The following is a 23,607-nucleotide window of genomic DNA, read 5'->3' on the forward strand; positions in this document are numbered from 1 at the left end:
AGTGTCTGTGCCCTTACCCGCCACCTGCTGCTGGTGATACACGGAGCTCCCTGTGCTGCTCTCTGTCACATCATGCTGCAGCAGCAGCAGCCGGCTACATGTACTCCCCCTCTCCCCCGCCCGCCCAGAGCATCCTCCTCTCCCCTCCTCTCCCCTGTTTAGGGTTTCCAGGGCAATCAGCAGAGGAAGGGGACCAATCAGTGACCGGGCACCGGGGGCAGCCTCCTCGCCATTGGCCCTGCAGGATCTTTCGAAGCTGGAGGACGTGAGGGAATTATCCTAAGCTGGGAGGGGGCGAGATAATAATACCCCAACTGCACCCTGTCACTGAGAGCGGGGGGAGTGCAGCACGGACACTCAGGGAGTGTGAGTCACAGGTAGGGAGTATGAGTGTAGGTCGCAGGTATAGGGAGGTATCTGCTGATGGAGGCACATACTGTGTATCACAGGGGACTGGGATGCAGGAGAGGCACTCTGGGTGTGAGAGAGGGTGAGTCACAGGTATAGGGAGGTATCTGGCGATGGAGGCATACACTGTGTATCACAGGCCAGGGGAATGGGATGCAGGAGAGGCACTCTGGGCGTGAGAGAGGGTGAGTCACAGGTATAGGGAGGTATCTGGCGATGGAGGCATACACTGTGTATCACAGGCCAGGGGAATGGGATGCAGGAGAGGCACTCTGGGCGTGAGAGAGGGTGAGTCACAGGTATAGGGAGGTATCTGGCGATGGAGGCATATACTGTGTATCACAGGGGACTGGGATGCAGGAGAGGCACTCTGGGTGTGAGTGTGAGTCACAGGTATAGGGAGGTATTTGCTGATGGAGGCGCATACTGTGTATCACAGGGGACTGGGATGCAGGAGAGGCACTCTGGGCGTGAGAGAGGGTGAGTCACAGGTATAGGGAGGTATCTGGCGATGGAGGCATACACTGTGTATCACAGGCCAGGGGAATGGGATGCAGGAGAGGCACTCTGGGCGTGAGAGAGGGTGAGTCACAGGTATAGGGAGGTATCTGGCAATGGAGGCATATACTGTGTATCACAGGGGACTGGGATGCAGGAGAGGCACTCTGGGTGTGAGTGTGAGTCACAGGTATAGGGAGGTATTTGCTGATGGAGGCGCATACTGTGTATCACAGGGGACTGGGATGCAGGAGAGGCACTCTGGGCGTGAGAGAGGGTGAGTCACAGGTATAGGGAGGTATCTGGCGATGGAGGCATACACTGTGTATCACAGGCCAGGGGAATGGGATGCAGGAGAGGCACTCTGGGTGTGAGAGAGGGTGAGTCACAGGTATAGGGAGGTATCTGGCGATGGAGGCATATACTGTGTATCACAGGGGACTGGGATGCAGGAGAGGCACTCTGGGTGTGAGAGAGGGTGAGTCACAGGTATAGGGAGGTATCTGGCGATAGATGCATATACTGTGTATCACAGGGGACTGGGATGCAGGAGAGGCACTCTGGGTGTGAGAGAGGGTGAGTCACAGGTATAGGGAGGTATCTGGCGATGGAGGCATATACTGTGTATCACAGGGGACTGGGATGCAGGAGAGGCACTCTGGGTGTGAGTGTGAGTCACAGGTATAGGGAGGTATCTGCTGATGGAGGCACATACTTTGTATCACGGGAATGGGATGCAGGAGAGGCACTCTGGGTGTGAGAGAGGGTGAGTCACAGGTATAGGGAGGTATCTGGCGATGGAGGCATACACTGTGTATCACAGGCCAGGGGAATGGGAACCAGGAGAGGCACTCTGGGTGTGAGTGTGAGTCACAGGTATAGGGAGGTATCTGGCGATGGAGGCATATACTGTGTATCACAGGGGACTGGGATGCAGGAGAGGCACTCTGGGTGTGAGTGTGAGTCACAGGTATAGGGAGGTATCTGCTGATGGAGGCACATACTGTGTATCACAGGCCAGGGGAATGGGAACCAGGAGAGGCACTCTGGGTGTGAGTGTGAGTCACAGGTATAGGGAGGTATCTGGCGATGGAGGCATATACTGTGTATCACAGGGGACTGGGATGCAGGAGAGGCACTCTGGGTGTGAGTCGCAGGTATAGGGAGGTATCTGCTGATGGAGGCACATACTGTGTATCACAGGAGAATGGGATGCAGGGGAGGCACTCTGGGTGTGAGAGGGTGAGTCACAGGTATAGGGAGGTATCTGCTGATGGAGGCATATACTGTGTATCACAGGGAATGGGAACCAGGAGAGGCACTCTGGGTGTGAGTCACAGGTATTGGGAGGTATCTGCTGATGGAGGCATATACTGTGTATCACAGGGGAATGGGAACCAGGAGAGGCACTCTGGGTGTGAGTGTGAGTCACAGGTATAGGGAGGTATCTGGCGATGGAGGCATATACTGTGTATCACAGGGGAATGGGAAGCAGGAGAGACACTTGGGGTGTGATCAGGGGCGGATTTAGGGGTCAGGCCACCTTTAGGCACATTATTGGCCACTGCCCTCCTCCCGCAAATTATGTCACTGCCCCCATCATTTAGAGGCCAGTTTGGAGGCCACCAAGGCAGCCCCAACCTCACCCCATTACCAGCTCCAGGAACACAATTTGCTGCCCATTGTCCACTCACATCAAATGCAAATTAAAATCTAAAAAAATAAATCGTAATGACAAAAGCAAAAAACCACCTGACTTCATCAGCCTTGTGTGCCGCCGTAGGCACGTGTCTCAGGTGCCTAGTGGGAAATCCACCATTGGGTGTAAGTGTAAGTCACAGGTAGGGGGAGGTATCTGGTGATGGAGGTACATACTGTGTCACAGGGAAATGGGAGGTAAGAGAGAGACATTCAAGGGTGTAAGTGTGAGTGGTAGTGAGAGGCATCTGCTGATGGAGGCGCTTACTGTGAGTCACAGATGAATTGGATGCGGGGAATAGATACTCGGATGTGAAAGTAAGTCAAAGGTATAGGGAGGTATCTGCAGATGGAGTGTCATACTGTGTGTCACAGAGGAATGGGGTGCAGAAGAGAGACACTCGGGGTGTGAGTGTGAGTCACAGGTAGGGAGAGGTATCTGATGATGGAGGCACATACTGTGAGTCACAGATGAATTGGATGCGGGGAATAGATACTCAGATGTGAGTAAGTCACAGGTACAGGGAGGTATCTGCAGATGGAGTGTCATACTGTGTATCACAAAGGTATGGGGTACAGCAGAGAGACACTCGGGATGTGAGTGTAATGGTGTGTACACACAGAGAAAGTTAGTGCAGATCGCAAGGTGAAAGTCCCCTTGCGATTCTGATGCTATTCTGATGCGATGTTAATGCGCGGTCCCGCATGGTCGGCATTGGAAGCCTGCAGGCAAGTCAATTTTGACTATCTCGTAGAAAAGATAGTCAAAATTGACACAGACAAAATCGGACAAAGCCAGTATCACAAGCACACTCATTACATGCTTGTGATACCGACCTAGTCCCTGTCGCATAGTGAGAATCGGGCATAGCCCAAATCTCACCGTGTGTTCACACCTTTAGTCACAGGTATAGGAAGGTATCTGGTGATGGAGCCGCATACTGTGAGTCACAGAGGGATGGGGTGCAGAAGAGAGACACTCGGGGTGTGAGTGTAAGTCACAGGTATAGGAAGGTATCTGCAGATGGAGTGTCATACTGTGTGTCACAGAGGAATGGGGTGCAGAAGAGAGACACTCAGGGTGTGAGTCACAGGTAGGGAGAGGTATCTGGTGATGGAGGCGCATACTGTGAGTCACAGGAATAGAATGCAGGAGAGACAGTCAGTGGTGTGAGTATGTGTGAGTCACAAGTATGGGTGTGGGGGGTATCTACTGATGGAGGTGCACACTGTGAGTCACAGGAATAGAATGCAGGAGAGACACTCAGGGGTGTGAGTCACAGGTATGGGGGTATCTACTGATGGAGGCATATACTGTGTGTCACACAGGAATGGGATGCAGGGGAGAGACACTCAGGGTTGTGAGTGTAAGGGAGAGGTGAGTGTAGGGAGAAGTATCTGCTAATGCTACATACTGTGAGTGATGTATGAATGGGATGTAAGAGAGACGCGGCTGCAGGGATTTATTTATTTATTAACAGTTTCTTATATAGCGCAGCATATTCCGTTGCGCTTTACAATTAGAACAGTAATAGAACAAAACTGGGTAAAAACAGACAGACAGAGGTAGGAAGGCCCTGCTCGCAAGCTTACAATCTATAGGGAAATAGGCATAGATACACAAGGATTGATGCTAACTATTGCATAATGGTCCACCAGATTGCTAGGTTCTTAATGGGTTGTATGATGATACCCCACAAAGTTATCCAAGTGTCAGGAGGGTGTGAGACTAAAGAAAGACAAGATATGTGATGTTATGAATACTCTACAGAGGATGTAATTAGATAGGGAAGCACTGAAGGTTATGTGGGTGGGTCTGGAATCTGATAGGCTTGTCTGAAGAGGTGAGTTTTCAGGGAACATTTAAAGGTTTGGAGACTAGAGGCGAGTCTTACTGTGCGTGGGAGGGCATTCCACAGAGTGGGTGAAGCCCGGATAAAGTCCTGTAATTTTGAGTGTGAACAAGTAATGCGTGTGGATGAGAGACGTAGATCTTGTGCAGAGCGGAGAGGTCTGGTAGGGAGATATTTTGAGATGAGTGAAGAGATGTATGTTGGTGCAGTTTGGTTAATAGCCTTGTATGTGAGTAAAAGTATTTTATATTTAATACGGTAGAATACCGGTAACCAATGGAGGGACTGACAGAGCGGATCTGCAGACGATGAACGTCTGGCAAGGAAGATTAGCCTCGCAGCTGCATTCAAAATGGATTGTAGTGGTGAGAGCCTATGTTTGGGAAGACCGGTCAGGAGACTATTACAATAATCAATGCGGGAGATAATGAGAGCATGGATTAGAGTTTTTGCTGTGTCTTGTGTAAGATAAGGGCGTATTTTGGATATGTTTCTTAGATGTATGTAACATGATCTTGAGACAGATTGAATGTGGGTAACAAAGGACAGTTCAGAGTCAAGAATGACACCTAGGCAGAGCACAGGAGACATATCATGTATTGGTAACCCGGGGTGATAGGGGGCGATAGAGAGCAATGTCCTCCTCCTCCTTTGCTTTCTTCATTCATCAATCACATAGCAACCAATCAGATTCTACTTCTCATTTATCTAACACCTTCTAGAAGATAATACCTTAAATCTGATTGGTTGCTATGGGCAACATACCATCTTAAATAGAACTCCCATCTTAGTAAATTTGCCCCGCTGTATCCAGTGGGTTGTGCAGTACCCATCAGTCAGACATTAATGGTATCATGTAATGTTACAGTGTTACCCAGCAACAACATAACAGATTACATCCTGCACTCTGGGGGCTTGGAAGTGCCTGTCATTCCACTTGTACAGTGTATATACATAGGGCTTTGGATTCGTACTGTATACTGTAAGCACAGGAGGATACTCGAGTCATAGGGACTTATGAAGAGTCTAACGCAATTCAAACTCCAACTCCCAATAAATGGCACATAGCCATATGGCAAAATGCATGCAGCTCAGCAAGAGAAAGGACGGCCATCGACCATCATGGTTTGGCACAGATGGTCAATGGTTTTGCCATCAATGTAGAGATCCAATGGTAGAGAGACAGCAATGTATTTATTTTCTTTCATCGCCGGAGCGAGCATGAGATTAGCCACACTTCCACTGTGCAGCACATTTTTAACCCAATTCCCTGATTCGCCCAGCACCGCAGAGCAGGGATGCCCATCGATGGGTCAAACCGGCTCCGTGGCAGGGCACACTTTGCCAGCCCTGCCCCCTAAACCTGTGCTGTCATAATGTTATGCCTAGGGGGTGGGGCCACCAAATCTGAGAAGCAGAGCTCCGCCTGGAGCATCCAAAGGACGCTCTGGACGGCTACACAGACTGCAGGGTGCCTGCCCAGAGCATTCTTAGGGCACTGCCCAGAGCATTCTTCGGGCACTGCCCAGAGCATTCTTAGGGCACTGCCCAGAGCATTCTTCGGGCACTGCCCAGAGCATTCTTAGGGCACTGCCCAGAGCATTCTTAGGACACTCTGGGCAGAGCTCTACTTACCAGCTCTGCAGTAGCGTTACCAGCTGCAGGGTAAATTCCAGCCAGGTTTCGTGCAAGCCAAATGTAGGTGTTGAAGGGCAGCGATGTTCACGCCTGCAGGCCACTGCGCCCTCTGCTACGGCACTGCATGCACCCCCCTAGTTATGGGTCTAGGTCAAACCATTAAAGGTTTCATGCCATTGATGGTTAGCTCTGATGGCACCATCAATGGAATACATCGATGGTTAACCATTCAATGGTCATCCTTATGCACGATTAGCATGTTTGCTCTAGGAATGTGCCTAGTATACACCAGGGGATTTAGTAAATTCTAAATCTACAGTACACAATCCATACAGAATATACTTGTCTATAACTGGACAGTGCTATTAATAAAAACTACCTCCAAGGGATCAAATGGGAATCTGACTGTGGATCGATTACAAATATCAATGTAAAACAGCAAAGAGATCACAGCCAAGGCCTCTGAGTGATCAGGTACTGCGGTTGTCCGGGGAAGGTATGTGGCTATGCCCCATCAAGCTATATGATCGCACAGTGTGGGTGCAGCCCTGGCATTCTGAGGGCCGTGGTTACACCCCCTCTGCATTCCCAAGCACCTAAAGGGCCCCATACACTTATCTGACCGCATGTCGGAGGCGATCGCAGCCTCCCGGGGGGCAGGATCGCCCAAGATACATCGGATGCTGTCCTTTTGCATCCGATGTATCCTGGGCGATCCCAGCCATGCCCCCAGGTCGGACCTGATTGAATGTGCAGCACATTCAATCTGGAGGATCCGATCCGATGCTCACGGTACGCGCATCGGATCGGAGACACCTCAAAAATACCCGATTTCACCCAATATATCGGGCCAAATGCCCGAATTGGGCTGAAATCGGGCATAATCGCTCTAGTGTATGGGGCCCTTTAGAAAGTACCAGGTAAACTAGTGATGTGCACCGGACATTTTTCGGGTTTTGTGTTTTGGTTTTGGATTCGGTTCCGCGGCCGTGTTTTGGATTCGGACGCGTTTTGGCAAAACCTCACCGAAAATTTTTTGTCGGATTCGGGTGTGTTTTGGATTTGGGTGTTTTTTACAAAAAACCCTAAAAAGCAGCTTAAATCATAGAATTTGGGGGTCATTTTGATCCCATAGTTTTATTAACCTCAATAACCATAATTTCCACTCATTTCCAGTCTATTCTGAACACCTCACACCTCACAATATTATTTTTAGTCCTAAAATTTGCACCGAGGTCGCTGGATGGCTAAGCTAAGCGACACAAGTGGCCGACACAAACACCTGGCCCATCTAGGAGTGGCACTGCAGTGTCAGGCAGGATGGCACTTCAAAAAAATAGTCCCCAAACAGCACATGATGCAAAAAAAAAAAACAGGCGCACCAAGGTCGCTGTGTGACTAAGCTAAGCGACACAAGTGGCCGACACAAACACCTGGCCCATCTAGGAGTGGCACTGCAGTGTCAGGCAGGATGGCACTTCAAAAAAATTGTCCCCAAACAGCACATGATGCAAAGAAAAAAAGAGGCGCACCAAGGTCGCTGTGTGACTAAGCTAAGCGACACAAGTGGCCGACACAAACACCTGGCCCATCTAGTAGTGGCACTGCAGTGACAGGCAGGATGGCACTTCAAAAAAATTGTCCCCAAACAGCACATGATGCAAAGAAAAATTAAAGAAAAAAGAGGTGCAAGATGGAATTGTCCTTGGGCCCTCCCACCCACCCTTATGTTGTATAAACAACATGCACACTTTAACGAACCCATCATTTCAGCGACAGGGTCTGCCACACGACTGTGACTGAAATGACTGGTTGGTTTGGGCCCCCACCAAAAAAAGAAGCAATCAATCTCTCCTTGCACAAACTGGCTCTACAGAGGCAAGATGTCCACCTCATCATCATCCTCCGATTCCTCACCCCTTTCACTGTGTACATCCCCCTCTTCACAGATTATTAATTCGTCCCCACTGGAATCCACCATCTCAGGTCCCTGTGTACTTTGTGGAGGCAATTGCTGCTGGTGAATGTCTCCACGGAGGAATTGATTATAATTCATTTTGATGAACATCATCTTCTCCACATTTTCTGGAAGTAACCTCGTACACCGATTGCTGACAAGGTGAGCGGCTGCACTAAACACTCTTTCGGAGTACACACTGGAGGGAGGGCAACTTAGGTAGAATAAAGCCAGTTTGTGCAAGGGCCTCCAAATTGCCTCTTTTTCCTGCCAGTCTACGTACGGACTGTCTGACGTGCCTACTTGGATGCGGTCACTCATATAATCCTCCACCATTCTTTCAATGGTGAGAGAATCATATGAAGTGACAGTAGACGACATGTCAGTAATCGCTGGCAGGTCCTTCAGTCCGGACCAGATGTCAGCACTCGCTCCAGACTGCCCTGCATCACCGCCAGCGGGTGGGCTCGGAATTCTTAGCCTTTTCCTCACACCCCCAGTTGCGGGAGAATGTGAAGGAGGAGATGTTGACGGGTCACGTTCCGCTTGACTTGACAATTTTCTCACCAGCAGGTCTTTGAACCTCTGCAGACTTGTGTCTGCCGGAAAGAGAGATACAACGTAGGTTTTAAATCTAGGATCGAGCACGGTGGCCAAAATGTAGTGCTCTGATTTCAACAGATTGACCACCCGTGAATCCTGGTTAAGCGAATTAAGGGCTCCATCCACAAGTCCCACATGCCTAGCGGAATCGCTCTGTTTTAGCTCCTCCTTCAATGTCTCCAGCTTCTTCTGCAAAAGCCTGATGAGATGAATGACCTGACTCAGGCTGGCAGTGTCTGAACTGACTTCACGTGTGGCAAGTTCAAAGGGTTGCAGAACCATGCACAACGTTGAAATCATTCTCCACTGCGCTTGAGTCAGGTGCATTCCCCCTCCTTTGCCTATATCGTGGGCAGATGTATAGGCTTGAATGGCCTTTTGCTGCTCCTCCATCCTCTGAAGCATATAGAGGGTTGAATTCCACCTTGTTACCACCTCTTGCTTCAGATGATGGCAGGGCAGGTTCAGGAATGTTTGGTGGTGCTCCAGTCTTCTGTACGCGGTGGCTGAATGCCGAAAGTGGCCCGCAATTCTTCGGGCCACCGACAGCAGCTCTTGCACGCCCCTGTCGTTTTTTAAATAATTCTGCACCACCAAATTCAATGTATGTGCAAAACATGGGACGTGCTGGAATTTGCCCAGATGTAATGCACGCACAATATTGCTGGCGTTGTCCAATGTCACAAATCCCCAGGAGAGTCCAATTGGGGTAAGCCATTCTGCGATGATCTTCCTCAGTTTCCGTAAGAGGTTGTCAGCTGTGTGCCTCTCCTGGAAAGCGGTGATACAAAGCGTAGCCTGCCTAGGAACGAGTTGGCGTTTGCGAGATGCTGCTACTGGTGCCGCCTCACCATCAGAATCCTCCTTGTCAATTTCCTCCCCAGCGCCAGCAACACCCATATCCTCATCCTGGTGTACTTCAACAGTGACATCTTCAATTTGACTATCAGGAACTGGACTGCGGGTGCTTCTTCCAGCACTTGCAGGGGGCGTGCAAATGGTGGAAGGCGCAAGCTCTTCCCGTCCAGTGTTGGGAAGGTCAGGCATCGCAACCGACACAATTGGACTCTCCTTGGGGACTTGTGATTTAGAAGAACGCACAGTTCTTTGCTGTGCTTTTGCCAGCTTAAGTCTTTTCATTTTTCTAGCGAGAGGATGAGTGCTTCCATCCTCATGTGAAGCTGAACCACTAGCCATGAACATAGGCCAGGGCCTCAGCCGTTCCTTGTCACTCCGTGTCGTAAATGGCATATTGGCAAGTTTACGCTTCTCCTCAGACGCTTTTAATTTTGATTTTTGGGTCATTTTACTGAACTTTTGTTTTTTGGATTTTACATGCTCTCTACTATGACATTGGGCATCGGCCTTGGCAGACGACGTTGATGGCATTTCATCGTCTGGGCCATGACTAGTGGCAGCAGCTTCAGCACGAGGTGGAAGTGGACCTTGATCTTTCCCTATTTTAACCTCCACATTTTTGTTCTCCATTTTTTAATGTGTGGAATTATATGCCAGTAACTATCAATAGCAATGGCCTACTACTATATATACTGCGCACAACTGAAATGCACCACAGGTATGGATGGATAGTATACTTGACGACACAGAGGTAGGTAGAGCAGTGGCCTTCCGTACCGTACTGCTATATATACTGGTGGTCACTGTCAGCAATCTGCAAAACTAAAATGCACCACAGGTATAGAATGTAGATGGATAGTATACTTAATGACGACACAGAGGTAGGTACAGCAGTGGCCTTCCGTACCGTACTGCTATATATAGTATGTCACAACTGAGGGCCTGAGCTGACGGGAGGCAGCCTCAGTTGTAGGGGCTGAGATGTACCGGAACCTGGGAGGTTGTATCAGACCCCTGGACATGTAAGTAACATGAATAATAACTGCCCGAAGGCGTGACCACGACAACTTGGATAAAAGTCAATGATGTTTATTATGACAACTCCGCAACACAGCAGCAGTAAAAGAAAACGTAAAAGTCAGCAAATAATAAATACAGTTCCTGGGTACTACAGGATGGCAGGAGCCACAGGGCACTGGTAGTGTGAGATAGTTCTTATGATCTTCTAGATGGAAAGTCCTTACCAGGCCCGACTGTAGCAATGGAGATAACCCAGGATTGTGCCAGCTGGTGTTCCAGGAAAAGCTGGGTTGCTGAAGGTAAAACAGCTGCTGTGGATACTGGCTGGAACCAGACTGTTGTTAGCACGGAGTGGATACTGGCTGGAACCAGTTAAATAATAGATGAACTTGGGAGCGATGAAATATGAACTGAAATGTAGAACTTGAGAGCGGAGAAATAATAATACCGGTGGAGAGTGGTAAAGTGTAGAAAGGACACCGGCCCTTTAAGGGAAGCTGTACTCTGCTGAAAGCTGAGCTGGAAGCAGGTAATGTTGTAGCTGGAAACAGATGAATCCACAATGGATTGGAGAGTCAGGCTACACCGCAGGTGGAATGCTGGTGCGGGTCTCTATGGTGGAAGTCTTGAGACAGGAGCTGGAACCTGGAAGACAATCACAGGAGAGAGACAAACAGGAACTAGGTTTGACAACCAAAGCACTGACGCCTTCCTTGCTCAGGCACAGTGTATTTATACCTGCAGCAAGGAAGGGATTGGCTAGGCAATTATGCAGATTATCAATACTGAGAACAGATTGGTGGAAATGATCAGCTGACAGAATCCAAGATGGCTGCGCCCATGCAGACACTTGGAGGGAAGTTTGGTTTGTAATCCATGTGGTAATGAAAACAGTAATGGCGGCGCCAGCCACCGGAGACAGGAGGCGCCAGGCTGACAGATGCACATCCAACCACGCGGACACAGCGGAGGCCGCGGCTGACGTAATCGCCACTCAGACACTCTGCATGCAGAAGTTCAGGGACGGCGGCGGAGGCCGCGGGAGACGCCATGCCAGGTGTAATATGGCGTTTACTGTGACAGCGTCCCAGAGTGACAGGAGAGGATACAGGAATGTACACATCAGGATAACAGATGGGATCCGGTCCTGGAGCGCTGAGCCAGCCTTAGGAGGCATCTGATGGGTAAGAAATGGCGTCCAGATACCCGGATCGTGACAGCACCCCCCCCTTTAGGAGTGGTCCCAGGACACTTCTTTGGCTTTTGAGGAAACTTGGAATGGAATCTCCGGACCAAGGCAGGAGCATGGACATCAGAAGCATTGGACCATGAACGTTCCTCAGGACCATAACCCTTCCAGTCAATAAGATATTGTAATTGACCGTAACGGTGACGTGAGTCCAGGATCTTGGCCACTTCATACTCAACGCCTCGTTGAGTTTGGACTTTCGGAGTTGGAGGAAGTGAGGAATGAAACCGATTCAAGATCAGCGGTTTCAAGAGGGAAACATGGAATGTCCTGGGTATTTTTAAGAAGGGAGGCAACTGGAGTCTGTAAGCAACAGGATTGATGACTTGTTCAATCTTGAAAGGACCGATATAGCGAGGTGCAAACTTCATACTGGGAACTCTTAACCTCAAATTCTTCGTGGATAACCATACCCGATCACCCACCTTGAGAGCAGGAACTGCTCGACGCTTCTTATCCGCAAACTTCTTGTACCTGAACGATGCCTTGAGCAGAGCTGATCGTACGCTCTTCCAGATATTGGCAAACTGATGCAAGGTGATATCCACTGCGGGAACAGAAGTTGCAGGAAGCGGTTGGAACTCAGGGACTTTAGGGTGGAATCCAAAGTTAGTGAAGAATGGTGTTGAAGCAGATGAAGAATGATACTGGTTGTTATGACAGAACTCGGCCCAGGGAAGTAATTGAACCCAGTCATCTTGAGAGGAGGACACATAGATGCGGAGGAAGGCCTCCAAGTCCTGATTCACCCTCTCGGTTTGACCATTGGTCTGAGGATGGTAAGCCGTGGAAAACTTTAGCTTGACTTGGAGGACTTGACATAAACTTCGCCAGAATTTGGCTGTGAATTGAACTCCTCGATCTGAGATAATTTCTTCAGGAAGACCGTGGAGTCGGAAGATCTCTTGTATGAATACTTGAGCCAACTTGGAAGCTGACGGAAGACCGGTGAGAGGAATGAAGTGTGCCATCTTGGTGAACCGGTCAACTACCACCCAGATGGTATTGAACTTGTTGCACATGGGTAAGTCTGTAATGAAATCCATCGACAAGTGGGTCCATGGTCGACGGGGAACGGATAGTGGAACCAGTTGCCCCGCAGGCGACTGGCGGGATACTTTATGTTGGGCACACTTTGGGCAAGATGCAATAAACTCCAAGACGTCTTTTTTCAGAGTTGGCCACCAATAGGACCTAGAGATAAACTCCAGGGTTTTTTGGATACCTGTATGTCCGGCAAAACGGGAAGCATGGGCCCAATGCATGAGCTTCTTCCTTAGCATCGGCTTCACAAAACTTTTCCCTGATGGGGGCGTAGAGTCCATCCCTACCGTGGAGAATGCCAACGGATTTATAATAGGATGCTTGTCTGAAGACTCTGACTCATTTTCTTGCTCCCATGAGCGGGAAAGGGCATCGGCCTTGCGATTCTGAGAGCCCGGACAGAACTGGAGTTTAAAGTCGAACCTGGAAAAGAAAAGTGCCCATCTGGCCTGACGAGGGTTGAGACATTGTGCGCCCTTCAGGTATAAAAGGTTCTTGTGGTCTGTAAGTATGGTGATTAAATGAGAAGCTCCCTCCAACAGATACCTCCACTCTTCTAGAGCGAGCTTGATGGCTAGCAACTCCTGGTCGCCAATGGCATAGTTGCGCTCAGCTGGGGAGAACTTCCGGGAGAAGAAACTGCAAGGATGTAAATGGCCATCTTTAGCCCTCTGAGATAACACCGCTCCTACTCCAACGGAGGAGGCATCCACCTCTAGGATGAAAGGAGAGTCGATGTCAGGCTGTTTCAGGACAGGCGCAGAGATGTTCTGTTTTAAAAGATGAAAAGCTTGCATGGCTTCTTCAGACCACTTGGACGGGTTAGCACCCTTCTTGGTGAAAGCAGTAATAGGCGCCACAATGGTGGAAAAGTCTCGTATAAACTTTCGGTAATAATTGGCGAACCCTAAGAACCTCTGGACCCCTTTGAGGGTTAAGGGTACCGGCCAATTCTGAATTGCTTGTAGTTTCTCAGGATCCATCTCTAGTCCGGAACCGGACACAATGTACCCTAGAAACGGAATGGACTTGACTTCAAAGACGCATTTTTCTAATTTGCAATAGAGATGATTGACACGGAGACGGGACAGAACCTCTTTAACCCAAAAACGATGTTCCTCTAAAACGTTGGCAAAAATGAGGATATCGTCTAGATAGACCACGACATGACGGTATAGAATGTCTCTGAAGATCTCATTGACAAAATGCTGGAAGACAGCTGGAGCATTGCTCAATCCGAAGGGCATGACGAGGTACTCATAATGTCCGTCACGGGTGTTAAAGGCGGTCTTCCACTCGTCACCCTCACGGATCCGGATGAGATTGTATGCACCTCGCAAGTCCAGCTTTGTAAAGATGGTAGCTCCGCTAACTCTGTCAAAGAGCTCAGTAATCAGGGGTAAAGGATAACGGTTCTTGATGGTAATGTCGTTCAAACCTCTGTAGTCGATGCACGGCCGCAGACCACCATCTTTCTTTTTTACAAAAAAGAAGCCTGCGCCGGCTGGGGAAGAAGAAGGTCGAATGAACCCCTTTGCTAGGTTCTCTTTAATGTATTCCTCCATAGAATGCGTCTCAGGCAGAGACAACGGATAAGTTCGGCCTCGAGGTGGAACCTTCCCTGGAACGAGATCAATCGGGCAGTCCCATTCTCTATGAGGAGGAAGGATATCAGCAGAAGCTTTACTGAACACATCCGTGAAATCTTGATATGGAGGAGGTGGAACATCAGACGACCTGGGGGAGGAAGAACAGACAGGCAATACTTTAAACAAACATGTCTCTGCATAGGAGGAACCCCATGCCAGGATTTGCGTAGTCGTCCAATCAATTGTAGGATTGTGAAGACGGAGCCATGGAAGGCCCAGGACCACAGGATGTGTGGCTCTTGGAATCACTAAAAGTGAAATAAGTTCGGAATGAAGAACTCCCACTCTCAGACGAACTGGTAGAGTCCTTAGAGCAATAACAGTATCAAAAATTTTACTGCCATCCACGGCAGTTAAGGAAAAGGAGGAAGGAAGTCTCTCGGTGGGTAGGGACCACCGTTTAACATAGGCTTCAGTATTAAAGTTCCCAGCTGCTCCGGAATCAAGGAGGGCAATGACGTTCCGATAACGTTGAGCAACTTGAAGCGAGACTGGGAGATTACAATCATGAGGAGATGGAGAGGAGATCATTACTCCTAGCCGGCCCTCTCCTGGGCGAGCTAGGGTTTGGAGTTTTCCCGGACGTTCGGGACAGGCATTGATGGTGTGAGACGGAGCTGCACAGTAAAGACAAAGAGACTCAGAGAGACGTCTTCGGCGCTCAGCAGGAGTTAAACGGGAACGGCCAATTTGCATGGGCTCATCTTTAGATGGTGACAGTTGACGAGGAGGAGGAGCAGAAGATTTTGGAGCAGATGATCTTCCACGCTCAGTTGCTCTCTCTCTGAAACGTAAATCAACTTTCGTGCAGAGTGAGATTAGCTCATCTAACTTAGAAGGTAAGTCTCTGGTAGCTAACTCATCTTTAATAAGCTCAGATAAGCCATGCCAGAATGCAGCATACAGGGCCTCGTCGTTCCATGCCAGTTCGGATGCCAGGATCTGGAACTGTATCAGATATTGTCCTACAGTACGTGACCCCTGGCGTAAACGGAGAATCTCGGATGAAGCTGAGGTTACCCGGCCTGGCTCGTCGAAGATGCGCCTGAATGTTGACACGAATGCAGTGTAAGAAGATAGCAGGGTGTCAGACCTCTCCCATAACGGTGATGCCCAGTCAAGGGCGGAGCCACTGAGAAGAGAGATGATGTAGGCAATTTTTGTACGGTCACTGGGAAAATTGCCAGGTTGTAGCTCAAACTGAATCTCACACTGGTTGAGAAATCCCCTGCAGAATCTTGGAGATCCGTCAAATTTTGCTGGCGTTGGAAGATGAAGACGTGGAGCAGAAATGGGTAAGGTGGGTGGGGTTATAGCTGGAGTCACTGTGGTTGACGCACCAGATGCGCCTGATCCACGGAGAGTTGTCTGAATCCCATCCAGCCGAGTAGAGAGATCCTGGAGACAGCGGATGATGTGGCCCTGTGCAGCCTCCTGATGTTCTAGTCGGGCTGCCAGTTCTTGCATCGGCCTGGCCGCTTGATCCTGGTCTCCGGCTGGATTCATTAGGTCAGTGCTTACTGTCACAACTGAGGGCCTGAGCTGACGGGAGGCAGCCTCAGTTGTAGGGGCTGAGATGTACCGGAACCTGGGAGGTTGTATCAGACCCCTGGACATGTAAGTAACATGAATAATAACTGCCCGAAGGCGTGACCACGACAACTTGGATAAAAGTCAATGATGTTTATTATGACAACTCCGCAACACAGCAGCAGTAAAAGAAAACGTAAAAGTCAGCAAATAATAAATACAGTTCCTGGGTACTACAGGATGGCAGGAGCCACAGGGCACTGGTAGTGTGAGATAGTTCTTATGATCTTCTAGATGGAAAGTCCTTACCAGGCCCGACTGTAGCAATGGAGATAACCCAGGATTGTGCCAGCTGGTGTTCCAGGAAAAGCTGGGTTGCTGAAGGTAAAACAGCTGCTGTGGATACTGGCTGGAACCAGACTGTTGTTAGCACGGAGTGGATACTGGCTGGAACCAGTTAAATAATAGATGAACTTGGGAGCGATGAAATATGAACTGAAATGTAGAACTTGAGAGCGGAGAAATAATAATACCGGTGGAGAGTGGTAAAGTGTAGAAAGGACACCGGCCCTTTAAGGGAAGCTGTACTCTGCTGAAAGCTGAGCTGGAAGCAGGTAATGTTGTAGCTGGAAACAGATGAATCCACAATGGATTGGAGAGTCAGGCTACACCGCAGGTGGAATGCTGGTGCGGGTCTCTATGGTGGAAGTCTTGAGACAGGAGCTGGAACCTGGAAGACAATCACAGGAGAGAGACAAACAGGAACTAGGTTTGACAACCAAAGCACTGACGCCTTCCTTGCTCAGGCACAGTGTATTTATACCTGCAGCAAGGAAGGGATTGGCTAGGCAATTATGCAGATTATCAATACTGAGAACAGATTGGTGGAAATGATCAGCTGACAGAATCCAAGATGGCTGCGCCCATGCAGACACTTGGAGGGAAGTTTGGTTTGTAATCCATGTGGTAATGAAAACAGTAATGGCGGCGCCGGCCACCGGAGACAGGAGGCGCCAGGCTGACAGATGCACATCCAACCACGCGGACACAGCGGAGGCCGCGGCTGACGTAATCGCCACTCAGACACTCTGCATGCAGAAGTTCAGGGACGGCGGCGGAGGCCGCGGGAGACACCATGCCAGGTGTAATATGGCGTTTACTGTGACAGCGTCCCAGAGTGACAGGAGAGGATACAGGAATGTACACATCAGGATAACAGATGGGATCCGGTCCTGGAGCGCTGAGCCAGCCTTAGGAGGCATCTGATGGGTAAGAAATGGCGTCCAGATACCCGGATCGTGACATAGTATACTGGTGGTCACTGTGTCATCAAACTGCAAAACTAAAATGCACCACAGCTATAAAATGTAGATGGATAGTATACTTAATGACGACACAGAGGTAGGTACAGCAGTGGCCTTCCGTACTGCTATATATAGTATACTGGTGGTCACTGTGTCAGCAAACTGCAAAACTAAAATGCACCACAGGTATAGAATGTAGATGGATAGTATACTTAATGACGACACAGAGGTAGGTACAGCAGTGGCCTTCCGTACCGTACTGCTATATATACTGGTAGTCACTGTGTCAGCAAACTGCACAACTGAAATGCACCACAGGTATAGAATCTAGATGGATAGTATACTGAATGACGACACAGAGGTAGGTACAGCAGTGGCCTTCCGTACTGCTATATATAGTATACTGGTGGTCACTGTGTCAGCAAACTGCAAAACTAAAATGCACCACAGGTATAGAATGTAGATGGATAGTATACTTAATGACGACACAGAGGTAGGTACAGCAGTGGCCTTCCGTACCGTACTGCTATATATAGTATACTGGTGGCCACTGTGTCAGCAAACTGCAAAACTAAAATGCACCACAGGTATAGAATGTAGATGGATAGTATACTTAATGACGACACAGAGGTAGGTACAGCAGTGGCCTTCCGTACCGTACTGCTATATATACTGGTGGTCACTGTGTCAGCAAACTGCACAACTGAAATGCACCACAGGTTTAGAATCTAGATGGATAGTATACTTAATGACGACACAGAGGTAGGTACAGCAGTGGCCTACTGTACTGTAATGCTATATATTATATACTGGTGGTCACTGGTCAGCAAAACTGCACTGTACTCCTCCTATATAATATTATACTGGTGGTCCCCAGTCCCCACAATAAAGCAGCACACTGAGCACAGATATGGAGTGTTTTTCAGGCAGACAACGTATACTGGTGGTCACTGTCAGCAAAACTCTGCACTGTACTCCTGCTATATAATACAGCTGCTCCCCAGTCCCCACAATTAAGCAGTGTGAGCACAGATATATGCAGCACACTGAGCACAGATATGGAGTGTTTTTTTCAGGCAGAGAACGGATAACTGGTGGTCACTGATCAGCAAAACTCTGCACTGTACTCCTCCTATATTATACAGCTGCTCCCCAGCCCTCCCCACAATTAAGCAATGGTGCACAATCAAGTTCAACAATAACGGAGAGGACGCCAGCCACGTCCTCTCCCTAACATTTCCAATGCACGAGTGAAAATGGCGGCGACGCGCGGCTGCTTATATAGAATCCAAATCTTGTGAGAATCCGATAGCGGGATGATGACGTTTGGGCGCGCTCGGGTTAACCGAGCCATACGGGAGAATCCGAGTATGGCTCGGACCCGTGTAAAATGGGTGAAGTTCGGGGGGGTTCGGTTTCCGAGAAACTGAACCCGCTCATCACTACTTTAAACCCACCTTCACCCTCACCTTTCACCACCACTGATCTCAGCAGCCACATTAATAGTGGTATCAGTGGGAGGTTTTCAGACACACTCAGCCAGACAATTGGCAGCACCCAGTCCGCTCTAGTAGTATTTTATCTCTCCCCATGTAGGGGCAATGCAGACTGTTGCTATTTCAAACAGCCCCTTCCTCCATTTGGTGGACCCCCCTCCTCAATCACTAGACCACGCTGGATGGGAGTACCAGAGAGGAATAACAAGACAGAGAAATGAACATAGGTAAATATGACTGAATTCTATTATCAGAGCAAGGAGTTAATGATCTTAATGGAGTTGATGAAGAGGAAGGGGTAATTGGAATATACTGCAAACTGCAGGCAACGGCTGGTTTCCCGTGACCAATGTTTTAAAGTAGCTATTTTTTGCCTTTTACATTTTTGCTACTTTAAAACATTGTCCAGACTCGCTGAGAACCTACCGATGTCTGAAGTTCGCAGGTCATTACATTTACCCTGAAGGGTTCTTTTGTTAAAGCAGAGGAAGTGTTTAGAGGATTAATGAATATGAATAGAGTTAATTGACGTGAAGGTTAAGTAATAAAGGGGGTGATGGCATTAGAGGGTGCTAAGATGTTAATGTTTTAAATAATGTTCAATAGGGTTGTAACAATGCTCACTAGTTAAAAAAAAAAATTGAGTATAAATACCGCTAGTCGGGATCCCAGCGGTCACAATGACTATGCCGGGATCCCGACTAGCGGTGAAATGCCGCCACCGGAATACCGGCGACACAGGCTGTTCTTCCTCTGTGCCCACGACACCCATAGAGGGAGAATATAACCTGTGGAGAGCGCAGCGTGGCGAGTGCAGCAAGCCCGCAAGGGGCATTCTGGCGCTCACCCCGCTGCCGGCATTCTGGCGGACGGGATCCCGCTGTCGGGATCATGACAGCCAGGATTCCGTCCGCCGGCATTTCATACTGAACCCCTGTATTGTATGGTGGTCAGTGACATGCTTTCTGTATTCTATAGCAAGCATTAAGATGTTTTGTGTATTGTATTCTGGTCACTAAGGTGCTCTATGTATTGTATGTCAGTCATAGGATGCTCTCTGTATTGTGTTACAGTAACCTAGTTGCTCTTAGTATTATAGTCACTAGGATATGTTCTGTATGTTTAGCAGATACCAGGATGCTTTCTGCATTTTATGATGGTTACTAAAGTGCTATCTGTATTATATATAAATCCCTAGAATGTTCTCTGCATCATGTGGTTATCACTAGGATCAAACATTATACACTAGGATGTTATCTGTATTGTATATTGATCACCTGCATATGCATACCTCCCAACTTTCTTCATGGCTTAGGACGGACTTCTGAGTGCACACAAAATTGAAGGAGGTTGACTCGAGGCCAGGGGGCGTGACCTTGCAGCTAAGCGGTTTGACCTCGCTGGAAATGCTGTGTCTGCAAGCCCCCCCCCCCCCCCCCCCCCCGGTGCATTTATTTCATCACTGTGGGAGCATACCTAGCGGTTCGGGACAGTGTGTTCCTGCAAATCCATGCTCCCTTTTGCTGAGGGCCCGCCTCCTTTTTTGGTGATTGCACGTTCGGTATTCACAGGAGTCCAGATTAAAGGATGTTGGGAGGTGTGTAGCTGTGGGCAGGTTAGATGTCAGAGACCTGGGGGTAGATTTACTAAAGCTTCTAAAAATGAAAAGCGGTGGTGTTGCCCATGCTAACCAATCAGATTCCAGCTATGCATCCTAGAAAATGATAGAATCTGATGGCTGTGGGCAACACCACAACTTTTCATTCTAGATGCTTTAGTAAATCTGCCCCATGGTGAGTAAGGTCAGGTTAGTTCTTTGTGATCTCTGCATTACTACTATCTAAACCATACCAAAAATAAAACCCATAAAATATTATCTTTTAAGGCCCATTTATCATTTACTATAAATATCCCCCGAATGTATGTATGGGGGACTGTGCAGATACTATATCTCCGATATCTGCCTTAGTCTCCTGTATTCGCTCACAAAAACTGCTGAATTTACCAAGTTCAAGGATGCATATGAAGATGGCGTTCGCCATTATAGCCTGTCTGCTACAGATCATAAAAAGTACCCGGTCAGCGATCCATAGTATCATTGCGGGAGCCATATTCAGTAGTGTGCATGGCTCCCGCAAAAGAAGCCAAGAGATCGCTAATGTGATCCCTTCACTTCTTACACACCGCAGCGACGGACTTCTTTCAGTGCCCTCTGTCCCTGCTGGTGTCTGTTACTCATATCCAGCGAATCTTCATTTCTTATTGCTGCAAATAGTGGCGATAGGAAATTATATTTATTGGGTCCAGGACCCAATATCTAATAAATATGCCCCTTAATTTTATGCCTTTACATTGTGCATTGTACATTTTCAGAAATGAAATAACCCTGCACAATACTCTCTGAATACTACTGTTGGGTCAAAGTGACATTATCCGCTCACAGGAAAGGACTACTACAGGAATCTCCCAGGTAATGAGCACTGGCCTTACATCAATGCTCTTTGGACTCACATTTGCTGAAAAGAAACTTTCACAAGATAAGATGTCCAGAAATATCATTGTTGCAGACTGATTTGTGGGAGCAGACGCGATTACAGCGAGACAGTCATTAGAGTTGAAGTTGTAATTAGTTTAAAGGTAAAAGCAACCTGATTTTATCTTAAAATTAATTACAACTTTAAATCTAGTGACTAGGTTTCTGATTCTGATGTGGACGGTATGGCACAGCTGCAAGGAAGCACCCGCATGTATGAAGGAGGACCGCTGCAGATATCTCCATTTGCAACAGCAGCTGCAAACCCCCATATCTTTCTGTGCGTAAATGCTGCCAGATTTAACAAGCTCCGGAATGCTAAGCATTCTGGACATTGCCCCCCGCAGCTAATGCCATCTGAAGATGGCATTGGGGGTCATTCCGAGATGATCGTGGCTGTGTTAAATTTAGCACAGCTACAATCAGCTACAATCATTCACACTGACATGCGGGGGGACGCCCAGCACAAGGCTATCCCGCCCCGCATGTCAGTGCCGGCCCCCCGCAGAAGTGCAAAGGCATCGCACAGCGGCGATGCCTTTGCACTTCAAGAGTAGCTCCCGACCAGCGCAGCTTTAGCGTGCTGGCCAGGGGCTACTCATCGCTCCCCAGACCGCAGCTGCTGCAGGCCGCCCCCCCGTCAGGCTGGACCGCGTTGGCTGGACCGCGCCCACGAAACGGCGGGCAAACGCCGCCGTTCAGCCCCCCCCCTCCCCGCCCAGCAACCGCTTTTGCCCCTCAGTTAGGCAGAGGCGATCGTAGCGGCCCGACGGCCTTCGCAGTTCTGACCCGATAAACTGCAGCGTGCAATCGGGTCAGAATGACCCCCTTTGTGCTGTTGTAGCCTTTGGGCTCCATTTGGTAGAAAAAACCAGGAGAGGGTTCCTCTGGAATCCTCCCCGGCAATGGCCGCTGGGTGCGTGAGCAGCAGACGGAAAAGCTCAGGAGTCCCAGCACTGGAAAGAACACATTGCAGGGATGCGTGTGCTCTTTCATACACCTGGATGGTATAATCGCATACTGCATTGCAAAGGCGATTGTTGATAAATGGGAACCTATGTGTTTCTGACCCACACATCACTATTGTAGACCATATTTGTCAGCTAGGTCAGCTATGTGAGGACATGGCACAGCAAAGTGGGCTATGTGGGGGTGGTGGGGGGGGATGGTATGGAAAAGTGGGTGATGCATGGGGGGGTATAACCACGTCATCGTGACCACACTCCCACTACACAATTACCATAACTGTAAAGCGTGGGCCATGAAGATGTGATTCAGTGCAAACTGTGTCATCGCCACCTGAGCTGCCATAACTGGGGAAGTGGGTGGCCACATGTGTGTGGCAGACGGCCTCTGGTAGACTTGCCCACTCTTCTGAGCCAAACAAAACTCGGGAGCCTTCTAGATGTCCCTGGAGAGTAGGCAAGAATGAAGTAGATGCATTAGAGCACAGCTACATAAACAAAAATGTTCAAACATCAATGGCAAAACCATCGATGACCTTTCTTACTAGCTCTTTAGAGCTCTGTACAATGTGATTGTTAGATGTACTGGGGCTTGTTCAGAGTTAGGAGTAAGAGCAAAGAAAAGAAAAGGAGCAATTTGCACCTTGGTAAAACCATGATGTATCGCAGGCGGGGCAGATTTATAATTTGCAGAGAGGTTTATAGTTGGGAAGGTGTGTGTCCTAACTTTATTATACCGTTCAGTGTAAAAAGAAGGTTACCCATTATGTGATTGCTGTATGCAAAAGCAATCCCTGCATGCAGAAAAATATATCCATTTGCACAGTTTGCATTGCAACATGGTTTATTCCAGAAACAAATTGCTCCTTATTTTGCTGTTACTTGTGTATAACAGGTACAGCCGTACTCACTGTTTTATACACACTAGTTCTCATGGATCAAAGTTTCTGCTTAGTGGGGTTCTATATAGCTCACCAGTCATTGATTGTATGTTGCTTGCAGGTAAAGGTGCAAGGTTGCAGGAACAGCTCTATATTGCAGGTCTCTCTGGAGCTAAGTGGGAGACTTGTCCTTCATCATGTCACTTCTCTGTCACAGGGGCCAGATGTACTAAGCCTTAAAAAGTGATAGAGTGGAGAGTGATAAAGTGCCAGCCAATCAGCTCCTAACTGCCGTGTCAGAGGCCCTTTTTGAAATGACAGGAGCTGGTTGGTTGGTAGTTTATCACTCTCCACCTTATCACTTTTCAGTGCTTAGTACACCTGCTACTGTGGACAGTGTTAAACAGTAGGGTCGTCGGCCAT

The 23,607-nt window shown here is 48.6% G+C and overlaps 1 protein-coding gene across 1 annotated transcript in view; it reads right to left on the minus strand.

Moving 5' to 3' along the window:
- The window catches only part of LOC134968865 (fatty acid desaturase 2-like), a 65,955-nt gene extending 65,849 nt beyond the window's left edge, over positions 1-106 (minus strand). The window contains exon 1 of the mRNA XM_063944401.1: positions 18-106. The gene's annotated coding sequence lies outside the window, so the exon portion shown is untranslated. The remainder of the gene's footprint in view (positions 1-17) is intronic.
- Positions 107-23,607: the final 23,501 nt, after the last annotated feature.

This window comes from Pseudophryne corroboree, chromosome 11, assembly GCF_028390025.1.
Source record: "Pseudophryne corroboree isolate aPseCor3 chromosome 11, aPseCor3.hap2, whole genome shotgun sequence".
In the NCBI taxonomy this organism is placed as follows: domain Eukaryota; kingdom Metazoa; phylum Chordata; class Amphibia; order Anura; family Myobatrachidae; genus Pseudophryne; species Pseudophryne corroboree.